Here is an 11,558-nt window from a genome sequence, read left to right as displayed (position 1 = left end):
CCAAACCGCAGAAAAAAAACGAAATTAGCTGCGGGGGACCCGAACCGAACCAAGAAACGAAAAAAAAAAAAGAAACATCTCTGAGATAGTGAGCAAATCTATCATTGTGGATATCTTTAAAACCTGACTGGGTTGAGAAGCACTGCTCTTCCCTACCAATCTAACTCCTATTGCAGAGTAGGGTATGCATGACAAAAAGTTTTGTTTTGTTTTTAGTTTTTCATTTTGTAACATTTCATTTTGTATGAATTTTTTTTTTTTTTACTGTGTGCTACCTCGAAGGTCACTAACTCAAATGGTGTGCACTATTTTTGATTTAGTGGAAGTACAGCCATTACACAGAAATGTGTGAGCATGAAACAGGATGCTAATGTGTGGGTCTCTCACCCAATGCACGAGGCTGGATAGGTCTGGTATTGGGAGGTGCAGACTGGAAAACAGATCAAGCTGGATCACTGTTGATCCCTATAGAGAAAATGCGCATTAGCAGAACCCTTCACCATAGTCACACATGCAGAACACAGACAGACCCTTACCAAATGCAGAATAAGTAACTACAAATTTAAAAGATAGAGACACGTAGATAAAAACTTACCTGGAAACCTCCAGAAGCCAGCCTGTGCATGCAATGCACCACTGGAGAAATAGAAACGGAAATGCATTTCCTTCAACAAGAGATTCAAATTTCCGAAAGCTAGCAGAGAAAATAAAAGACTTCCCACAAACGAATGAGCAGGATAAACTCTGGTTCTTCCTCTGAGAATTAGGAGAAACAGCAGCGAACGCAGCAAAAATAGTGATCTCAGGACATGGAGTTGGGTTGGAGGCACTGCAGATGCCCCCAGTTCAGTGACCTGATCAAAGTGAGCTTATTTCCAACAATGCTCTGGGGAACAGAAGGACCTCTCCTCCCTGAAATAGAATCAAGTATGATATTAGGAGATGGTGAAAAAAAGACCAACATAAAGCAGCAACCTGGGGTAAATTTCAGGTTGGCGGTGGCTGCGACAGTGTACCCCCCCATGACGCCATCAGAAGATTAGTTTCTGTTCCCATGGCATATATGGGAATTGCTGTAGTCTTTCCCTTTCTAAAGGAAATCATCACTGCACTAATCCCCAGACTCTCCTGTTCCCTTGTGGCAAGGGTTCTGATTTATTTATTTAAAAATCTTATATGCCACAGTCTGCAGTTTTGCCCAATGCAGCCTACAAAACAACATACATAAAGGCCGATCCAGTAAGGTCGCATGGAAAACGGGTGCTCTCTGTGTTGACGAAAACGGACGCTCAATTTTACGAGCCAATTATGCACAGCCATGGGTTAGGAGAATGGATGCTCGTAAAATTGAATGTCCATTTTCCTAACCTGACCACCGGCACACTTTAAAAATAATATATTTTTAAACTTTTCGTTCCTCCGACTTAATATCGCCACGATGTTAAGTCAGAGGATTTTCTGCTTTGCTGTACACTTTTTTGGGCTGCTCAGAAATGAACGCCTGCTCTCGGGCAGGCGTTGATTTCCGAACATAAAATGTGCGGATCGGGCGCACATTTTTTTTCCTATATCTGGGGCAAATAGCTAATAGCCTCATCAACATGCATTTGCATATGATGAGGGCTATTGGTTTCAGTGGGGTATGGATGCACTAAACCTCTTATTATATAAGGGGTAGTGGACGCGTATCCAAAACGCGTGTCCAACCGCGAATTAAACAGCGTGCTCATCTGAACGCACTTTACTGTATCGGCCTGATAATGATATAAACAACATATCATAAAATTGACAAGTAAACAATGCTCATGTCAAAAGCGATTGAATCTGTTGAAAGGAAGTGCCTCATTTATCACGGCAGTGGCTTAGGTGCTGAAAGCCTGTTTAAACAGGAAAGTTTTTAAGTTCATTTTACAAAGCTTGATAGCTGCCGTCCTTCTTAAATCTTCAGGAAGTGAGTTCCATAATTGTGGAGCAGATCATTTAGAAACCCCCCCCCCCCCATCACAACTGGCACAAGGTCACTCAGTGCAGTGGTAAAAGTGAGCTTTGCTCTCCTTGATTCACCAGAGAGGACTGGATCGTGTGCCGAAAGAACACAAGGTTGGGTTTTAGATAACGTTTTCATGTCAAAAAAAGAGCATGTTTACTAGAACTGGAATACATTTGGGAATGAGTAAGAAAACAGGGAGAGCAGAGGGCTTTGATTCCCCCTGAATTATTCGCTTAACACCCCCCCCCAGGCTGATAATAAGTGGCGATTTATCCGGCTAAGTGACAGCGGCTGAATATCTGGCTCCATTCAGTGGTCGGCAGGTAACCGGAGAAGTACTCATGCATCTCAGTGGTGGGTGGGAAATGGGTGTTACAGGGAGGAGTTCTTATCCGGTTATCTGGATAAATGCCAATACTAAGCTAACCAGATAAGTTAGACCCGCTCGGTAGCAGGTCTAAAGTTAGCTAGATAAGACTTATTCGACTAACTAGCAATTTTGGGGGGAATGTTCAGTAGCATAGACGTGCTGCTGAACATCACTTGTAAGTCTTAGCCAGCTAACTTATCTGAATTTTTTTTTTCTTAATATTGAGCCTTTAGGTTGTAATTTTTCAGAGGCGAAAGTTTTTCTACAGCCCCCGTGAACGCTATTGATGTGTCGGGTAACATCGAATGATCTGGTTGGCTCCTGGAACGAGCCCGGCCCGTCTTACCCCAACCCAGCTTCATTTTACTGCCCCTTGCGGAGATCTTGCTCTGCGGAGGCTTCCTGCCAGGCGCGATGCCCTCCTACTCCCGGGGAACGTGAGGAGAAGCAGAATTCCCCCGACTGAGAAATGCGGCCTTTATTGTTTCCATGGAAACCGGAGCTTTAGTTTAACTTTGAAGCCGATCTGAGTAACTCCATCAGGAGGCTCTCGTGCAAGTTAAAAGCACAGTACTACAGTGCCTGGGTGGAAGAGAAAGCTGGCAGGCAAGTGTACAAGCAAGCGAGAGCCGAGGTTAGGCCTCATTTTAATCTTCTGCGGATCCTTTTCCAGTGCCTCTGCCACAGCTGCTACTGCTGTTGCTACCATTTATTCCTAAAGTGCTACCAGATATATAGACTTTTAAAATGTATTTGTGTTATTTATATTCAGCCCCCTATACAGATGCCCGCAAGAGAAAAATCCCTGCTTTGTAGAACTTAACAATCAAGACAAACATACAGGATGATACATGAGAGATTTCAGGAATTTAATTTATAATAGAAAATAGTTGAAACCAGCAAGGATATGGTCAAGAGAACTAGAGCTTAAGATTTAAGAGCAGCCTCAAAAAGTGAGTTTCTAGGCTGGATTTGAATAAGGCCAGGGGTAGCGCATGGTTCACTGATTCAGGAAGTCTGTTCCAGGTGGTACGGGAGAGGAAGACGGGAAGCTTGGAGTCTGGCAATGAAGAAAGGCACCGTGCTGCCCAAATGGCAGAAGATGAGTTGCACGTGCTGTCTGTAGGCAGAGGAGCCAAGGGCTGGAACGGAGGCATCGATCTTGCCTTTCCTCCTCTCCTGGGGCAAGTTGGGGCTTTTTGAAACAATGAGACAAGCTCTGATGTACCTCTGTACATCAGAAATTTCATCAGGAATCCAGTCCCAAATCTCAGCCTGCTTGTCTGACATTGCTGCCTGGATGGGGTAAAACCATCCTAAACTCAATATGGCCAAGACAGAGCTCCTCATCTTTCTCCCAAACCCATTTTCCCTCTTCCTAGGGATGTGCAGCTGGAATTTTTTTTTATTTGGTTCATTTCATTTTTATTTGCTTTGAGGTATTTTTCTTTCATTCCAGTTAGTGCACACTAAAAACAAAAACGAAAAAAAAACCCCAAATTCACATTCCTCCCCTACCCCTTCCCCCTCTCTCTATCTCTAGAGAGAACACTGTCATCTTCCCAGTCTCCTTTGCCTGTAATCTTGGGTCATCTTTGGCTCCTCGCTTTCCTTCTCTACATGCAGACAAAACACTGCTAAAACGTGTCATTTCTTTCTCTGTATCATCACCAAAATCCGACCCTGCCAAAACCTTTCTCCACTCTCTCATCATCTGCCTCTTAGAGTACTGCAACCTGCTCCTCACAGTTCTCGCCCTGAACCATCTCCCTTCAATCTATCCAAAATTCAGCTGTGCCCCAATCTTTTACCAGAGTTGCTTCACCAAACCCCTCTTCTTAAAGTCGTTGCATTGACTTCCTATATCCTTTTCCGCATACAGTTTAAGTTCCTTTCACTTACTCTGAAGCTCCTCACTACATCTCCGTTCTCCTCTCTTCCTATTCCCCTCCGCTCCCCAGGGAAATCACTCTTATCTATGCCCTTCTCCTTTACTACTAACGCCCGACTCTGTGCTTTCCACCTGGCTGCAGTGTACATTTGAAATAGACTTCCTGCGTTGGTACCTCATGCTACCTCTCTTGCCTGAGTCAAAGCCAGTCTAAAATCCCACATTTTTAAACATGCTTTTAAATCATGCCCCCTGATTGACCCTCTCACAGCCTTATTGACTTTAACCATTTTCTTATTAAATAAAATTCCCAGTTTTTCCCTGTATGTTTGTCTTGATTAGACTGTAAGCTCTACAGAGCAGGGACTGCCTCTTATGTGTTTTTGCAGTGCTATAGTAGTGATAAGTAGTTGTAGTAGTAGAAAAGGCTAGACTGACAGTACTGGAAGTTATAAGTACTTTCGCTCTTGCTGTTGCAGCCTAGGGTACAGTGCCTGCTCTGTGGTATAATACCTGAGCGTGAAGGCATACAACCACACGCTTATACCTACTGTATTGGTTTAAAACGTTTCAGAGCTACGGCACCTGAATAATCGTATGAAGGCCAGATAACATTCTTCTTCTATCTCCTATGATTGAAAGGAAAGAGTGTAACTCTCTCCAGTGCTGCATCCATCCTTAAGGCACCATAGGAGTGGTATCTCTTCTTAGTCATCTTCAGAAGGCCTCTGATGAGGTACCCAAGGAGCAAGGACCAGAGCCCAGGCTCAGCTTAGCAATAGCAGCCGCAAAACAGAAATGAATGGAGCAACGACTACTTGATGATCATTCAACCAAGGGAGGATGCAGCCACACAGTCACATAAGACTCCCCCCAGGTCAACTTCCCAGAGCCAGCAAAGAGGGAAAGAATAATGCAGGACTGTACGGAAAGGGACAGAAAAGATCTACAAACATCAAAATCCTTCATTGTCACTGCCATTCCCCCCGACGCTGGGATGGCATCTGTCCCCCTCCTCTTTCTCCGTCCTCCTCCTCCCCTGCTCAGCAGGCAGAGGCAGCTGGAGGCTGTCACCACTCTGAAATAAACTGCCCATTCATTGCAAAGCTGACCTCCCGGGCCCTGTTTCCCGGAGTGATGGACACCACCTCCACTGTTATGCTGCCCGGAAAAGCAGCTCTGAGCTTAGCCGCTGCCTCTTCTCATGCCCGGGCTGACAGCTGGGCAGCTGCTGCTGCATCCGCTCGGGTTGTGCAAGATAATGTGGAATGCGCTCCTGACGTTCTGCACTGAAGGGAAAGGGGGGAACTGCGGGATATTATCAGACGCTCATGAAGGCCTCATCCAGATAAAAGTGATGCACACAAATGTAATCTTACCCCTCTTCAAATGGGGGCTGTGGGCCTCAGCTAGATCGCTCTCGTCCTGTTCTCGTGCATCGGTCTGCGGAATCCCCCGCGGAAGCAATCATTGGGGGGGCACGAGAATGACCCTTGGTGGCTCCTGAGCAGTGTCTGTACCCCCACGGCGCCAGGGCATGTAGTGGTGCTGCTTGTGGGGGAGAACACACAACCTGGGCTCCTGGGGCAGCTCGGGAGCAGATTCTGTAGCAAGGGAGCCCAGACTTCTGCCCTGCAATTTTGTCTTACATTTACATAAATAAATATGCCCAAAGCTAATATTTTGATTGCACAAGTGTCAATGTAGTGTTTTAATTTTTTTAAAATAAAGTGTGTTGGAATCTTTGTTGAGCACATCTGGTTAATTAGGTTTTTTTTATGTTCTCTATTTCTATTCTTTATTCCCTTTTTAGTTTGTTAATTTTCATTTCTTTTTTTCCTCCTCCTCTCTGCGCTTCTCTCTTCCCTCCAAAATCGCCTTTGTTTTCTCCTTTCTCCTATAGTCTCTCCCTAATCCCTCCCTTCTATTCTCTTTCCATCCCATCCATCTCCCTCACCTCCTAATCCTTTTCTTCTCTCCTCTGCCCTCTTCCTTCCCTTCCTCTCATCCACTTGCCCTTGGCCACACCGCCCTATCCCCGTGGCTCTGTAGCGTGGCGCCATCTGGCACTAATGCTGAGTTAGAGTTGGCACTGCTTGGCCATGCAGCTGCTCGTTGGGCTGGCAGGGGAGCTGGAACGCTTTTCGTAGTGGGGGAGGGGTGGGGACAGAGAGCGATTTTTTTTTTTTTGACCCCGTGTTTGATGAAAGACCGCGCTCTCGGGGAGAGCTGCGGCACCCTTAGTTCCGACGCCTATGTGGGTGGGGAAGTGGCGGCAGCAGCATTGGGGTCTGCAGACTGCAGGAGGCAGAAGTATGGACCAGCTTAGGAGGAAAAGGGCTGTGTGGGCCGTTTCCCCCAGCTCTACGGTATGGACCCTCTATTCTTCAGCAGGAGGCTGCTTCTGTGGTCATTGCTGCAGCCACGGAATCGTGGAAAACTGGGGGTCCTACCTCTCACCCCAGCTCTGTACCTTCTACTCTACTGGAGTCACAATTTTTTTAATATTCTGTTTTTTTTGTGGCACTTCAACGCAGATTACATTTAGTTACTTCCCTCTCCCCAGAGGGCTCACACTCTAACTTTGTACCAGAGCAACGGAGGGTAACGTGACTTGCCCCAGGTCACAAGGAGCGACAGCGGGATTTGTACCCTGGTTTCTCTAGTTCTTAAGCCCCCTGCTCTAATCCCTAGGCTACGACAGTAGTCATACAGGGCCGCTGGGGGTTCCGTAGGCTGATGCGAGGGTGGCATTTTTGAAAGCAGCGAGCGAGGGTGGAGAGGCATGGGAAAGGTCACAGTGTGTGTGAACGGAGCTTTGGAGGTTTGTGGTGTGCGGGGTTCGGGTTGGTGCAAGAGGAGAGAGGGAGAGAGAGATCACGTGAAGCCGTTATGTCATCGCCACCTATGGTGGCTGCAGACCTTTCCACCGGCACTGTAGTCACATAAAGTATAGAGGCGTTCCCCAGTGGCAGAGCTGGGTCCACGGAAATCCGTTTAGCTGTGCGCATTCAATTTTCACAAGCTGTGTGCATAAATGTTTGTGTAGACATTGACCCCTGCTCTCTAGAGGGTAATTCTGCTTTATTTTTATGGATTTAGGGGCACTTCAGAGCAGGTTCATTTATTATTTTGAATTTGCTACTGCAAATTCTATGTTTGTAAACCGCCTTGACATGTATTTGAAAGCCGGTATATAAAGTTGAACAAATAAATAAAATAAATAAATAACTTCAGAGCAGATTGCATTCAGGTTCTGTAGGTATTTCCCTACCTCCAGAGGCCCTGATTCATCAAGGTATTTTCTCATAGAGGCAGAATGGGAGAAAAGCCCTACTGGTCGATTTTAAAAGCCCTGTGCGTGCCAAAGTCGGGAGATACGTGCGCGACGCGGCCTGGCGCGCACCGTGTAGATTTTTTTAAAACTGCGCAAGTCGAACCGTATCTCCCGGGACGCGCATAAAAAAACGTTTTCTGAAAAAGGGGGCGGGGCCGGGACCGCACCATGAAGTCAGCACGTAAATAGTTACGCGCACGAGCGCGCGCCGGAACCCCCTGCCGTGTAACGTTACTTCTGCTGTGGACGGCGTGTAAGTCATGTAACAAAAAAACCAAGGCTAGTCAGCGGGGTTTTAAGGCTCAGGGCTAATAGGGTAAAAGGGAGGCAAGTTAGCTAGGGGGTGTAGGAAGTCCTCTCCTTTACTGGGGCGAACTGGGAAAAAGGCCTAATGCGACGCCGCACTTACCTACTAAAATTCTCCCACTTAGGTGCTAGAGAAAGCATTCGCACTCATCAATATAAAACGCATGCGCATGTGTCTTAAATTTTACTTCTTAGTGAACGAGGCACTAAGGGATAGCTTTTGAAAGGTGCGCACGGGTGTACATGTGCGCGTGCTACCCAGTGCACACATGTACGCCCGATTTTATAAAACGCGTGCACAGGCGTGCGCGTGTTATAAAATTGGGGGTCGGCGCGCACAAGGGGTCGCGCAATTGCTCACCGAGCCGTGCTGCCTTCCCCCGTTCCCTCCCAGGCCGCTCTGAAATCGGAGCGGCCTGGGAGGGAACTTCCCTTCCCCCCTAGCCTGACCTTCCCACCCCTTCCCCTAACCTTCCTCCCCATCCCTACTCTAACCCCCCACCCCCACCCCCCCGACCTTTGTATTACCTGTTGTGCCTGCCTCCGGGCAGGTGCAAGTTGCTCGCGTCGGCAGCCTGCCGGCACGCGATCCTCCGACGCAGCGGCAAATGGCCGCTTTGTTGGAGGCCTCTAGTCCCGCCCCGGGACTTACACGCATCCCGGGGCTTTATGTGTGTCGCCGGGCCTTTTGAAAATAGGCCCGGCGCGCGTAAGACCGGTTACGCACATAAATCCTGGTTTCTCTAAATCCTAGTCCATTGCTCTAACCATTAGGCTACACCTGCCCTTTGAGGAATAGGACTGAAGTCCACATCAGCCTATGTGAGCTTGGGCCATTATGAAATTACCCTCTCTATGTATCTGTCCATTTAGAACAATATTACAAAAAAAAGTAATATTTATAAAAATATTCATAACACACAGGGTTTTAGACATTTCCCTTTTATAGTCGCAGTACTCCTGACCTAACAAACTGGTATTTTTCATGGTAGTGCCTGACTTTTAGCAACCTGTGCTATCTTTTATTGGTCCAACATAAAAAGCAGAGGCAAGGGAAGAGGTGAGAAGGACAAAAAAAAAAAAGAGCAGTTAAAGGAGGTATGACCTAGTGAAAGCACAGACCATCGAAGGGGCTGGATTTCGTTTAATTTGATTGATTGCTATTGTAATGAAAACAGGCAACATGCATAAAATTTGCACAAAATAAATCATTACAACAAAACCAACTAAGCAATACATAAAAATAAACCAACAGAAAACAACCAGGTCAATGCGATCAGATCAGTGGTAGCTGAGTTCTATTCCGCAAGGCCAAGGGAATTTAGGGAACTGATTCTTCAGGCACTGACCTCACTAGTTTTTGTAGCTCTCTACACACAGTTTGGTGATAAGGTATGGGGGAGCTATTGGAGTAGGTATTGGAACTTGCATGCTCATCTAACCAAAATGCTAGAGAACCAAGGAGTAAGATAACAGCAACTGATCTGGATAAGAAGTGATATCCTACAAGCAGTCTAGCTTCTACAGCAGGCAGCTGAGATATATCCTTAGGAGTGTGGGCAGGAGGCAGGAATAACTGGGCAGATTGGATGCATCAATTGTTTTTTGTTTTTTTTTAAATCTGCCATCACCTACTACGTTACAATGTTACTCTTATCCAAAAATGTTGTTGGACTGCATGAGCTTTGGAGACTATTCAGGTCTCTTCTTCAGATGTAGGTGTTGTGACCCTGTCAATTGACCCTAAGTCAGCACGGAGGTATCCATTATGTCTTGTAGTGCCTTGCTTGATCAACGGGAACACAACAGTCCAGGTTCTCCTGCTGATCTCCCTTCTCTCTTGAGTTCTCATGCTCTGAAGGAAGAGCGATAACAGGAAAATGAAACTATAATGGGAAGAGTATGGTACAGTGAGAGTCAGGAAAAGGTCGTGGAATGTAACTTGGATGTCATTTATCACAGACTTCCTTGTGACTAAGTTTACCGAACTATAATTGGATAATAACAACATTGTTCCTTCTCTCTCTCTCTGCCCTTTGGAAGTTCTCATGCATTTCAAATGCCAGAAATGTCCTGCATGCTATCCACCCCAGAGATGGCTTGCAAGCATGTTTCTGATAAAAGCAGGGCCCTATCTTTGCATCTTGCACAAGCCTAGGCATGGGATTGGCAGCATCTTTCCTGTCCAAGCCCTCTTTGTGCTTTCCATTAAAAAATGAGACCATCGGGGAGTAAGGTGGAGAGGAGAGCCCCTCTGAAGATCTGGGAGAAGAGACCGGGAGGAAGAGGGGGGTTCCCCCTCCAAATATGGTGCAGGGACTGGGAAAGCATTGGACAGTGATCCGCTATTCCAGGACTAAACCTCCTCCTCATCCCCCCTCCCCCCCCCCTGTCTCTCTCATCTTCCTCTGGCAGGCTCAGGTGATCTCTCCTCAGCTCTACCTCCAGCACACATGGGGAATGCTGAATACTCGGTTGTGGATGATCATGTAATGGTGACAGAGGTGGCGGGAAGGAGGGGGCATGGCCATGGGCAGGCTGTGTCTGTGCAGGAAGAGGACCAGGCTGGGAATGGACGAGGAACTCTGGAAAGGGGTGACAGCGCGGCACCACCCCCAGTGCTGTGTCATTTGGCACCACCCCCCTCAGCCCAATGGCAGATCCAGCCCTGGATCAAAGGATGCTTTGTGCCTCTAAATTGTTGCCATTCTTACATTCAGATTAGGAAAAATTAACAGTGCTTGTTTAGCCTCTGTGTTTTCTGCCTGCTTGCAACGTCTCACATTATCATTTGGATTCTGAGGAGACTCTTGGGAATCGGGGAAGCCACAGGAATGCATTTTTTGCAAAGCCAAAAAAAGAAGGCACTTCAGTGGCACCCAACGGAAAGGAGAATTGGGTTCGCTGGGACACTCACCGGGGAACAAAGTTTTCTCAGTTAAGGAGCAGCGACTGCCACCTTATGGGGACATGCAGTTGCTTACTGGGGGTCCCTTATCCTAGTGCTGCAGTCAGTTCATCCATCTGATGATGTGCCCGCTAAAATAAGAGACCATTTGGCTTTCATCATTTCTTTTGATTTCCATTCACATTTTCTCTAGTACATTGAGCTCCTCCATTTCTTGACTGTTCCTGCTCATAAAAACGGGGGGGTCAGTTAATGAGGACCCAATGTGTGCCCTCCTCAGGTGAGTCCTTCAGGCAGCTCTCTCCCTCCCTTGTTAGCAGCACGGTAGGACTGGGCCTAGCTTTGCTGCTTCAGCTGTTTCACTAATTTAAAGCAATTTCCAAATCTCTTTGCAAACAGCGTTCTCCAGCCTCTCATCCACGGCACGTTTTGGTGTGGGCTGCATGCGGAGCTGCCTTTGCGGCGGTTTTCCTTCTGGTGCCCCCCCCCTGGCGAGCACGAATCCAGTGGTTCACAAACCATGACCAAAGTCACGAATACAGCAAGGGAAGCAGCTTTTCTGCCCCAGATTTATTTTACAAACAGCCAAAACTATCAACATTAATTGCTCTGTATCTGATAATGTGAGAGGCGGGTGATGAATCCCACTTGCAGGCAAAATTCTGCTAGTGGTGAATTTCTTAAAAAAAAAAAAGGCACTGGGTCAGGATCAGAGACGTCCTCCATCTGCCTCTCCTTCTGTAGTGGAGAGCAGAG

Source organism: Rhinatrema bivittatum, chromosome 13 (genome assembly GCF_901001135.1).
Source record: "Rhinatrema bivittatum chromosome 13, aRhiBiv1.1, whole genome shotgun sequence".
Lineage (NCBI taxonomy): Eukaryota > Metazoa > Chordata > Amphibia > Gymnophiona > Rhinatrematidae > Rhinatrema > Rhinatrema bivittatum.
The sequence above is the reverse complement of the archived record's forward strand: the minus strand, read 5'-3'. Positions refer to the sequence as shown.